Below are 12,085 nucleotides of genomic sequence, written 5' to 3' on the forward strand. Positions count from 1 at the left end.
TCTATTCCTTCCTCTCTTTCCCGTTTTTTTGCTTTGCATTCAGCATCTGGGATAAGAAAAAAAGAAAGAATCAAATACAATGAAGGTTTCTAGAGAGTTATTTTTCCTGTCAAACTGCAGAATTTTTATGAAGTGGTAGAAATTCAGGAAATAGAAAGCATATGAAGAGTTGGAATTGCTGTTCTGTCTGTATTGTACTTTTGGCTGTACTTACGCAGAGTTGCAATGACTATGTCAATATCCAGACTAGGTTCAAACTAAGCAGATAGGACCTGTAGGAAGTAGAGCAGTCTTCTGTGGGAATGAGTATATCTTTGGCAGCACATACTTAAGTAAAGCACCCTAAAACAGGGACATGGCTGCCTGAAATTTTCAGCAGAAAAGCTTCTTGACACAAAAAAAAAGTGCAGTAGTTTAAATGTGATGAGTTTTTGAAGCAGCATTTCTCTCCCACACAGGGGAGATTTTTTCTTTCTATAAAAATGAATCATCTGAAAATTACATCATAATTCCTCTGCAGGATCTTCAGGTCCTTGCCATCCTATACTGACAGAGTTTTTGGTTCAGCATTCCATGATTTATGGCATCCTATGAAAGTTTGGGCTGCACTGCAGCACCCAGAGTAGGTCAGCAGCTGTGGTGTGTCAGTGAACATATGGGGCAAAGAATCTGACCCATAGCAGTCAAGAGAGTGACATTTCAATAGAAATGAGTGACTTCCATCTACTTTTTCATCTTCACTCAAATATATTAGTTTGAATAACTTCTTTTCCAGCTTATTTTTTGCCCAATATCCATTAAAAATTATTAACAGGCTTCACTCTGCAAGTCTCCCTGGATATAAAAGTTTAAATCTTCTAGAAGACAAACCTGGTAGTGGGGTTCCCCTGCAGACTCGAATTTCTGGCACAGAAATACAGGATAAGGTTCTTAGTAATACATCTACTTCAGTCACATCCAATACTACTGTTCATTGAAATATATCCACATGTGTTGATAACATTATTCAGGATTTGAAGAAGGAAAAAAAACAATAAATACATATAAGAGGTATTTCATCTAGTGGTTTTAAATAGAAAATAACATAGTATAGTAGCAAAAAATTATATTCACAGTTATTTTGAAAGGCCAGTCATTTCTTGTATAGATCTCAATCTGTAAATATCCTGTAGATAAGCACCCGCTTTTACTTTGAATGTATATGCATACTTGGAACATGAAATAGATCACTTCTGAATGATTAATGGGGCCATAAACTGGAATCCATAAACTAGATTTTACAATTTTAGCATCACTGTCTTACAGAAAGAACTTCCTTGTTACTTCTCCTCCCTTGTGAGTAAGCTTCATCCTACTCTGAAAATAAAACAGCGATGGCGTTTTATAATCTGCGGAAACACGTTTATCTTCACTTGTGATCAGCCCTCAGCTTTCCCACACCATTCCTGTTTTCCTGCAATGCAGCATTATGCAGTAGTGGAAGGGGGGAGCGTCTGGGAGAGATACAGAAGCAAAGTCATCACTGCCCATATCACAGACCTGCAAGGGCTGGACTAGGCCCAGTTTGTCCTTGCAAAGCATAAAACACAGAAGTGTAACCCTCAATTCAAGCATTTACTTTACATTATCCAGCCTTCTCTCAAGGCCTATGTGTGCAACTGTAAGCAAAGTTAGATCAATTAATTATATATCTCCAAATAACTCCACCACACTGCATCTAGAATAATATTAATTTACATGTAATTAGAATAAGCTTTTTATTTCTTCCTCACAAGTAGCTAGGAGAACCATCAGAAAATGACATCAGGTATATCAGTAACATACAGCTGAACCAAACTCCTAAACCAGGCTAACCGTAACAAATAATAATTTTTTCTAATCCAGGTATGAACGTCCCATAACTTGGCAACAGTATTTCTAGGTATACCAAGGTGTATATTTTCCAAAAGAAAAATACCATCTGGATTAATTTGATCTGACACCAATAAAGAGACAGAAAGTCAAGCACATGCAGCTGTCTCTGGAAATAGGGATGCTGTTTATGAAGGAAGCCAAGACCCCTCTGCTACTGCCAGTTCCCTTTGAATATCTCTCAAAGTGATGGCAAACAGAATTTCTAGATTAAACCAGCATTTATCAAATTTTGAGGTTCATGTTGACTCTGAAGAAGGCATCCCCATTTCTCCTCCATGAAGTTACCACAGGTTAAGGGTACTATCCTTCTCAATGTAGCTATCCAAGCACAGATTTTATGTTCTTTCATTAACACTCTTAATGACCATACTTTTGGTTAATTCTTAGCACTCCCCTGAGAATCCCTGTGTGCATAAGACCCTTGCAGAAACCAACAGCTGTACCCATGCAAACTCACTGTTACACACAATCTACCAACAAAGACATTTCTATTTCTATGTTAGTTCCCTGGTTATATCTCCATTCATAAGCACTCTGTGTAACTGGGGAAATCACTGAAATGGTATTAAGCCCACTTTTTTACCTTCCCAAATGGACCTGCAATGATACATTTTCAGTTAGTCCAGCAAAACTTCCAAGTATTTAGGAGCAAGCAGTGAGAATTGATCATCATCTGTTAGCATTTCCCACTTCACTTACTATTTAAAATCTTACCGCTATAAAATTGAACATTCAAACCTGTTTTAGCAGCTGGTCTGAGTAACACAGCCAGGAATAGAATCCTGAATAAGCCAGATATCCATACTCTAACATTTTCTGTTCTGAAGCAGATAAGAATAATTAGAATAGTCAGGCTGTGTTTTAGTCAACAGCATATTATTTTGTTAAATAATACATCAAAGAACGTTATTTGGGAAAACTGAAGGATTGGAGATGTTTTTACTTTTTTCTTTTTCTTTTTTTTTCCAAAAAACCTTGCATTTTAATCAAATAGATCAATTTGGCCAAATAAACCCTTCCCTTTTCTCCCTATCTATTTTATCGCAGAAGAACTGCAGAGCAGATACATCCTTGGAAGAAGCAGAGATCAGCACAAGCTCCTTGCCAGCCCAGTGCAAAGAGCTACATTGGCAAAACATCACCAACGTGGCACAAACCTGATGTTTGACCTTGCACTCCTGGGAGATGCCAGCAACGAACAGGCTTCATCTCCCAGAGATCCCTTCCCACTCTCCAAGAGATGCAAAGTAACTGTTTTCATCAGGTATAGATGTATTTAAGCTCACACCTGTCTTTTTTTTTCCCCAAGCAGACCATTTTGGAGTATTTCTGTAGGGGAACAAGAATGAGTATCAAATTACACTGAACTGGATCAAATTCTCCTCACACTCCAGATTTTATCATTACCATTGTTCCTCCAGCCTGGCAGTCTCACAGGCTGATGGTGTGTTCCTGACAGAGTTACTCCCATCAAAACTGATGAGACAAGTCCAGGATTAGGAAAATGGAAGGTACCAAAACTCTGGCTTTGAAGGAAAGATGACTTACCACAAGCTTCCTCTTCTGGTAGCGCACTGGTGATATATCTGTATTCCATATCGAATAGCAAATGCTTGGCAGCCTGTTTCAAGCATGATATATAAAATAAAAAACCCCAAAGCATGATAAAACAGTATGATGAAAAAAAGATTAGGTAATGCTAGTGAGTTGAGGAATGGCTGTCAATCTTTCCCCCATTTTTTCTGAAGAAAGCAGAGAGTTGAAATAGCAGATACTCTAAACCTTCACACCCCTCTCCCTGATCAGCTTGTGTTGCACTGCCAAATGTGTGTTTGCCTAATTTCATGGCTGTGAGTAGCTGATTATAAGCCCTCTTCAGCTTCTTTTTAAACTCCATCCAAGCAGGAGTAAAAGATTAAACAGGAAAGCCAAGTCACACTATTTTAGCTGTCAAATTAAAACAGAGAAGCGCCCCTATTCTCATACCTCCTGCTCTCAGAAAAGGCTCCTCACATCACTGCCTAAATAACCAAGTTATTTTAGAACAGGATTTTTAGATCTTAATACTGAAGGGAATTCCCCCCAGAATGACTGATCACTTCAGCAAACAGATGAACTCATGAAGGCCAAGTGTTTACTAGCAGACAAGGGTAGCACACGCAATTAAATTACTGAGTTTGTAGTTTTCAGTAAGGAGTTGTTTTTGTGAAAAAGCCCCCAGCCATTAGAAAAACTAAAACAAACTCCCAACTATCCAGACTTAAAGAAAAGCAGCTCCTTGTCCAAACCCTAAAAAATGACCTACAGGTGAAAGCACCTTCTTTAAATACACAGCTTCCTATAGCTGTAGATGTCAGTTCCCACTGCCAGCTGTGATTTGAGAGAGGGAAAAGACAAGGTGTAGAGCTTGCCCAGGAGAGGGGCTGGTTTGTATCTCTGCTTGAGAGCAGACACTGGAAGAGGATATGTTGGGAGGGAAGGATTTTTCTGGGCAGAATGAAACACTCCCTACCAATGACATAGGTTCTGTCTGAAATGAGCTGTAAGACCATTTTAGTTTGGACACCAGCTAAAACATGCACTCTTCTAATAGGGCTCAGTTCCTTTAGATTTCTGACCATGTCGTCCTGTAACTTTCACATAAACTAGAAAACAAAACAAATGAAATAACTGGAACCACAGTGATGCCATAACACACGGATGCTTTTTTTCTTTATGATGAAATGTTACAAAATGCAAGCCACATTTACATTTGGCACACAAAAGTAATTTCTGACACCAATCTAAGTGGTTCTCAACACTGAGGAAGAACATTCGACACTCGCTCCTGAAAATCATTAAGGATTGAGCATCTTTTTTGACCTGGTTTCATTTGACCTGGGAAGAAGTATTGGTAGAGTGATTATTAAAAAAGGTGTGGAGAGATAATTACCGTGGGTTTGTGGGAATCTGTAACACATGTGAAAGCTTTACCCGCTAAATTTCTTTCATTTATTACAGATCACCACAAAAACTGCCACTAGAAAACATATGTATGGTTAATAAAGTGAATATGAATGAATATATATCAAGTGTATATATATTTATATATGGATATGAATATATATACAAATTAGTATCTGCCATCAATAATATATATTTTCAAACAACAGCATGGTATCAGTTAATAATAACACGAATCAGTACTGTGGTATAACCAATGACAGCAGCAGTCAAGTAGTTATATACTATTTTAAATTACTCTTTATAATGAATGAAGCACATTTAGCAATGATATAACAGCAGATATTTTTATGATTACTTATATTAATATTTATGCTATTGATATGGAGTGAAATAGCCAGATTTCAAAAGCTGTAAAACCATCTCAAAAGGTGGGAACAACCTGGGGGACAAACCCTTCCTGAAAGAGAGGAGGACAGATTTAGGCAGTAAGAGAGCTGGTAGAGTCCCATTTCCAAAATGATCTATATCATAGAATCTTTTTTTTAGCCAGATGTCTCTGGCTAAAGAAGCTTTTTTTTAAGACTGTTTTCCACCTTCACATGACAAACTGTTGTTACAGTCTCCTTGTTTGTGCTTATCAGTGGTATCTGTGTATGTTTCTGGTTTCTAGGTACCTCGGCTGCACTTCAAAGAGGCCAGATGCCCTTTTGAAGAATGTTTTTCTGTTTTTCTGTAGTTCACAGGGCTGGTCCCCAGGCTCACAGTTCCAGTCAGCCCTTTCTATGTCAGTTTTTTCTGAGCAGACATTATGTTTGTTCACTAATTTTCCTTTCTAACCAGGCTGTCTTTATGGCTCCTCACATCACTGCCTAAAAAGGCTTTTTTAAATAAATGGTAACATATTAGGTATGCAAGATTTAGCTCCCAGATCAATAGCATAATCAGTAGGGAAGTGGCTAAAAGGTGAAAATCTAGGATTAAAATATGCCAGTAAGAAAGATGAAATCAAGAGAAGGGTATATGAAGAAACAGGACTCGGCAAAAATATTTTCTTTCAGAAATGCCAGAGTTCTCCAAAATTATTATGTAGTGTTCTGACCAATTCCACCACTAAGTGCTGTGCAGTGGCTACAATTTTCCATCCTGCAAAAATTAAGCATGGGCAGAGTCTCCAAGAACTCAGCGATGACTGCATTTTATTTGATATTTTGAAGCCAATCATATGTATAAATAACTTCAAAATCAAGACCACATGCAAATGAGGGCCACCAGGAATAGGGAATGTCTCTGAGTGAATGAGTGTTCTTCCATTGAGGTCCCATGGGTGTCACCTTTCCCTCTTGTTTGGCTCACAGGGCTTTCGGGACAGCAGCTATAGCCAAGTGGACAGTGCCCTTCTCTGGTCCAATCTACTGAGCAAAAAAATGTAGGCCCTTCAGTGTCATCCACAGTGGTTTGATACTCACTGATGTCTCAGTTTCTGTTAAATGATATTTCGTTCCCCATGGTTTAAAAGACTGCACTGTTGATAACACAGCAAAGGGAAAAGTCACTGATACTGGGAAAAAAAATCAAACCAAAACAAAACATCAATTAATTTTGGTTAAAAATTACAAAAAATGTGCAACCTGCATCAAATATCCCCTTGGAATTCTGACTGGTCACTTTCACACTGGCTTGCCTGAGAACCGCATACGTTCCCAATTTCTAAGAATGCAAATGGAACTATTTTGTCAAAATTCACAACTTAAATGTTTGTTACTATCCTTTTCACAACAGCACCCTAAAATGTGTCTTACAGCAGAGCTGCCTGTTGCTGGTAAGCTCCCCGGAGAAGCCTTCAAAGCTGTTGACAATTTCTCCCATGTCTCTATTGACCACATGAATAAAGAAAGCCTTGACAGCACATATGACTGCCAAGCATAGCCGAATTTGCTGCCTCATTACATCCAAATGCCTATAACAGAAGGACTGTGGGCCCTTTCCTCAGCTGGTACTTTGAGGATTAACCTTTTCACACAGTCTGTGAATTTGAAGTACCAACATGGGACCATTCACTTTGCGCCAGACCTGGGTGGCCACTGTAGTTTAGTTGAGTGGCCATGTTTCATCTTACACTTCCTGTTTTCAGATGCTTACCCCTTCCTCAAGAAAATTAATAATGACAAAGGGCTTTCAAGAAGAAAGTTATTCTGTAACACCTCCCACTCTACAGAGGAAGAAAACAGCCACCCTGGACTGGCAGTCCAAAACACTGTTAAGGGGACAGAGGCCATCAGATCCCATTATCCTGTGAGGAAAACAGCATTTCTCCAAATTAGGCAGCCTTTACATACCATCTCTTTCCAGTCACTGCTGCATCTCCCTGAGTTGTTTTGGTACTTGCAGTCACATTCAAGTTCTCATTTCCTCATAAGGCATTCTGTTTCTGGCAGTGAGGTAACGGCAGTTGTGCTCCAGCTGCTTCAAGTCCCCAAGACTCAGGGCTGCACCTGAATTTGTTTTTTCCAGTCCCACGTACCACTACTCAATGTCAACATTTATTCCAAGCAAAGGTTTTTGCCTGAGTAAACTGCATGCCAATCTTCTTCAGCAAACTGCAGAGTGTTGGAGAAAGGACAGACAGATCAAAAGCCTTGTGCCAAACATCATTTTCTTCAGCAGCATGGAATAAACAGTCTTGAGAGTTAAAAGACAGTGATTCCAGTTCTGTGACTTCTCCCCTGCTTACAGTATTTGCTTGAGATATTAGTAACCGATGTCTGAAACAGTTTTGTGAGATCTCCTTTGTGTGATTCTGGCTAAGACATTTTCCTTGCCTGTGTCTCAGTTCCTCTGCTGTTCCCACCTGCACTGTGGGAACAACATCCCATCCCACTTTTCTTGGAGGTGATGAATCATGTACTACAGTGCCTGAGGTCATTTATGTATCTAGGCAGGTTGTACTACGCACATTTCACCCATGACGACAGGGAGGGTTTTCAGCATCTTATAACAAACCAGGTGATACACAGACTCCAGTCTTAGGCATAAAAAGATAATGGCTTGTTCCTAAAGAAGCTTAAAATAACTGAGTACGCACTTGCCACATTCTAAGGGAATAAAAAACAACCCAAATGAGACATTTCTGTGAGAAACAATTGCAAAGGTAGGTCAAAGGAGGAAAAGGCATGATATCATCCAGTCAGAGGTTTTGTGGGTGTTCAGCTGAGTGCTTAGGGGGTTTTGACATATTCACAGTGTCAGTGAAACAGACTGGAATAGCACAGAAGGAAGTGCTCATTCTACGGTTTAGAAAGGGCACTGCTGCAAACCAGTGATGTCTGGAATCTCCACCGAGGTACAAGGAGGAAGCAATGAGAACCATAGGGGAACTCATCAATGTGCTCACTGGGCCGTGCTTGTGGAACAGTCACAGAAGCTGTGTCCTGTCCAAACTGCCTAACAAAAGCCTCCTGCCCCCCTGGCCCTGTGTCTGGGATGTGGCAGCTCAGTCACCTGGGAAGGCAGATCCCATTGACAGTCACTGCTGTTCTCAGAGGCTGAGGTCCAGCACTCACCCACATGTGGGCTGTCTGAAAGGTGGCTAACTGCATTCCAGGGTCCCCGGGGTGAGCCTCAGGCTAGAGATCCATGCTCTGTGCTGTCTGCATAATATAATTTGTGCACTGGCTTTGTGGCAGCCAAATTGCTACGCAGGGCCCGCAGGTTTTATACAGGTTTCTCTCTCTCTCTCTCTGGTTTTTTTTTGTTGTTGTTTTTTTTTTTTTTTTTTTTTTTTTTTTTTTTAGGTAGCTAAGATCAAGCGTCAAGGTTGGTGGGTGATGCTAAAGTTGCCCATCTGAAAGGAAATGTTCAATCGACCAAATGTTAGATTCTGGCTGCTGCTTGATCAGGGTCTTCAACTTGACCCTGGATGAGTCAAAATACCCCTTCTCCCCTTGATAAAGGATAATGACTGAGATAATGACACTGATCTCATTTGTTTGAGAGTGTGTGAGAAATGCTGTGTATTAGGCAATAAGGGCTGTTGGGCAAGATGGAAAATGCCTTGGAAACCCCTGGGAGAAATGCTGCCTATCATTAGATTACTGTTTATTGCCTGGCATAACAGTGTCTGTCTTGGAACAAAGAACAAATGAAGCCCAGGCTATTTCATCAATAGATCAAGAGAATTTCTGCAAGACAGGCTGACCTGTCATAGTGGATGTGTATCCCACTATCCTCCTGAATGCTCTTTGTCATACCCAGGTCATAAAAAGAGTAATTCCTTCCTACTTTACTGATCAGTTGAAATCAGGGGCATATCTATTGCTTTGCTCTTCAGAACACTTAGTAGCAGTCTGAAAAGGCTGGGGCCATTCTAATGACAGTGGCGCCAGAGCTCATATTTAGCCTGCTTGTAATCTGCTCAATTATAACCTTTAACTCACTGAAGCAATTGATTGAACTTCAGTTCCATGTGGAAAAAAAATCCTCTCATTTCAAACAGCAGTTCTTCGATAAAGATGTCAAGAAAATTAAATGGACAGATTTTGATGCAGTCACTTTAACAGGTAACACTAAACTAAAATGTAAATATGACAATTGTTTCTATTGTACTTCTAGTCTTTTAGCACAATGGAAATAATATACATTTGTGGTAGTCATAAACCACTTTAAAAGAGAGTCATTCCAAAAGTGAAGAGGGTAATACAGAACAAAATCAAAACTTCAGTGAAAGGGGTATAGATCTGACCTTGCTCTTATACAGCTGCTTAATATGCCAGGCATCCTCCACTTAAAAAAGGAAAACAGCAACCTGTGAATTCTCGTATGTGTCCATGCTATCACTGCACAGCCATGATGGAGAAATAAAAGCTGATTGGTTTTGAACACCCTGGCTAGAACTGAGAGGAGAGGAGAGGAGAGGAGAGGAGAGGAGAGGAGAGGAGAGGAGAGGAGAGGAGAGGAGAGGAGAGGAGAGGAGAGGAGAGGAGAGGAGAGGAGAGGAGAGGAGAGGAGAGGAGAGGAGAGGAGAGGAGAGGAGAGGAGAGGAGAGGAGAGGAGAGGAGAGGAGAGGAGAGGAGAGGAGAGGAGAGGAGAGGAGAGGAGAGGAGAGGAAGGTGCATAGAGGCATGTAAGGAAGCTAGAGTCATCTAGTCACCAGTTTTCACTCTCAGGAATGTGAAAAAACACACCTTTTCTGGGAACTCTCCCGAGGACAGAATCACTAACTTGGCCTCCTTGGCAGGACTGAACAGAGGCTTCAATTTAGCATGGTCATTCCCTGTTCCACAGCAAACCATGAACATCTCCCTGAGTAGCATTTTCTACACTTGCTGGAGAGAAAAGTCCTCACTGTTCGAATGATGAAGCAGTCAAATGATTAGATGTTCTCTTCATGTGTGGTACTTTTATCATAGGAGTCATTCTGAACTGAGATTTATCATATTTTGTTTTTGAAAGAGCAGAAATGCTTCCTTACCCTTCCTTACCTCAGCAAATACGCCCCTGGCACAGCCAAACACTGAAGCCAAGAGAAGGATCAACAGCCATTTAGCCTCTGGAAGGCTGCCCCAAATGTGAATAAATGGGGAGGAGAGGGGGAAGTATTGAATGAATGGTGAATCCAGCAGCTGGCACCTGTGGAGGTGCAGGAAAGAAAGGTGAATCGTTAGCACGCCTGGGATGGATTTTCAGGGGCAAAGGTAAAATGCACAGATCTATCCATTTCCCAGTATGTACTTACCAGCAGCCTCAGCTAGAGACTCAATAACCTAGCAGCAAGGCACAAAGGAAGTGCTCCTACTGGCAGTAGCTTTTTGATTAAAGAAAGGAATGCTTCCACAGCAGTCAGCTTTCCAGTTGGTACATGACTAATTAATCAAGATTGGTTGTATTCAAGTTTCCCTTTTAGATTTCCAGTCTGTTTCTCAGACCCTGCTGAGTTTAACTAGGTATCTGTCCTGTCTTCTTTAGGAACAAAACAAAAACAACACAATGGCCAACATATTTCTCTTTGCCTACAGTAAATTAAATATTAAGAGAAGATGGACAGTGTTCTGTAAAAATAGACAGTGCTATAAACACTTTAATACCCCAACAACAGTGATTGTTACAATTTGACAAAAAAAGTGCCTTTAAAGAGAATGTCAAAAAATATAATCGATGGTGCTACCTACAAAAAGCACATTTAAATGCAGAACCAACAAGGAAAATAAGCTCTAAGAGTAGGACCAGAGAAGAACATGGGTCCCATGGGTAATGTCCGAACTGTGAAGTTCCTAGGCACACCATACCCATACACAGAGAGGACGGAAACCTGACACAAAATCCTACATCCACATACATTCACTAGGAAAGAAATGCTAAGTTACCTTCCGGAGTTTGATATGCTGTCTATTGGGGATCCAGGGGCCAGTAACTGGCTCTCAGGTTGTTTTTTATTTTTAGATTTCCAAAGAGTTGATCGAGGTTACTTCTTAGAAACTTCTGACAGCAAAACAACGCTTGGGGACTCCCCAACTAATATGAAGCGGCTCTGCTAGAAACCAATCAGGATGAGCTGCCCAGAACCACCAGAGAGAACAGAAGCAGCACTTGGCATTAGCCTTGCTCCATTTCCACTGTGCACAAGGGAACAGATGCTCTTCAGTCCCCCTGCATTTCTACCTCCTTTTCCAAATGTGACAGAGACAAGAACATATGACATCTGCCATGCCACACCCCTCAGCCTGCTTCCGTCTCCACAGTGATGAAGTATGGTACCTCAGCTGCTTGCCTCCATCCTTCTACCTCACTCTCCTCCTTTTCCTCCCCCATGCTAAGGGAGAAGGAAGCAGGGAAGCTGTTGCTGTTTCTGTAGCTAACGCTCTCTCAGTGTCACTAGGAAAAAGTGCAGAGAAAATAATCTGGTCCTTGAGGAAATGTTAAAGTCTGCAGCTGAGGGCGAAGTTCTGCAGTGTGTTCTGCTTCCAACTCTCAACAACCTCATAAGTCTCTCACAGCTGACACCCAGTTAGTCAGGATTCTTGATTAGAACCCAGGTTTAACACTCAAGGCTGTTACATCAAAAATAGACACAACCACCTCATTTACATCTCCTGACACTTCCCACTCTGTCCTGGAAAGGTGTCTGTCAGGGATACATATTTGGGGGGGATCCTCCTAGCCCCACACTGAAAGTCACTCTCCTGCAGTGCCTGGAAGGTCAAAGGCAGTTTTGCTCCTGTACTACAGTGAG

Source organism: Chamaea fasciata, unplaced genomic scaffold (genome assembly GCF_029207755.1).
Source record: "Chamaea fasciata isolate MVZ Bird 193981 ecotype frontalis unplaced genomic scaffold, bChaFas1.0.hap1 SCAF_1, whole genome shotgun sequence".
NCBI classification, from domain to species: Eukaryota; Metazoa; Chordata; class Aves; order Passeriformes; family Sylviidae; genus Chamaea; species Chamaea fasciata.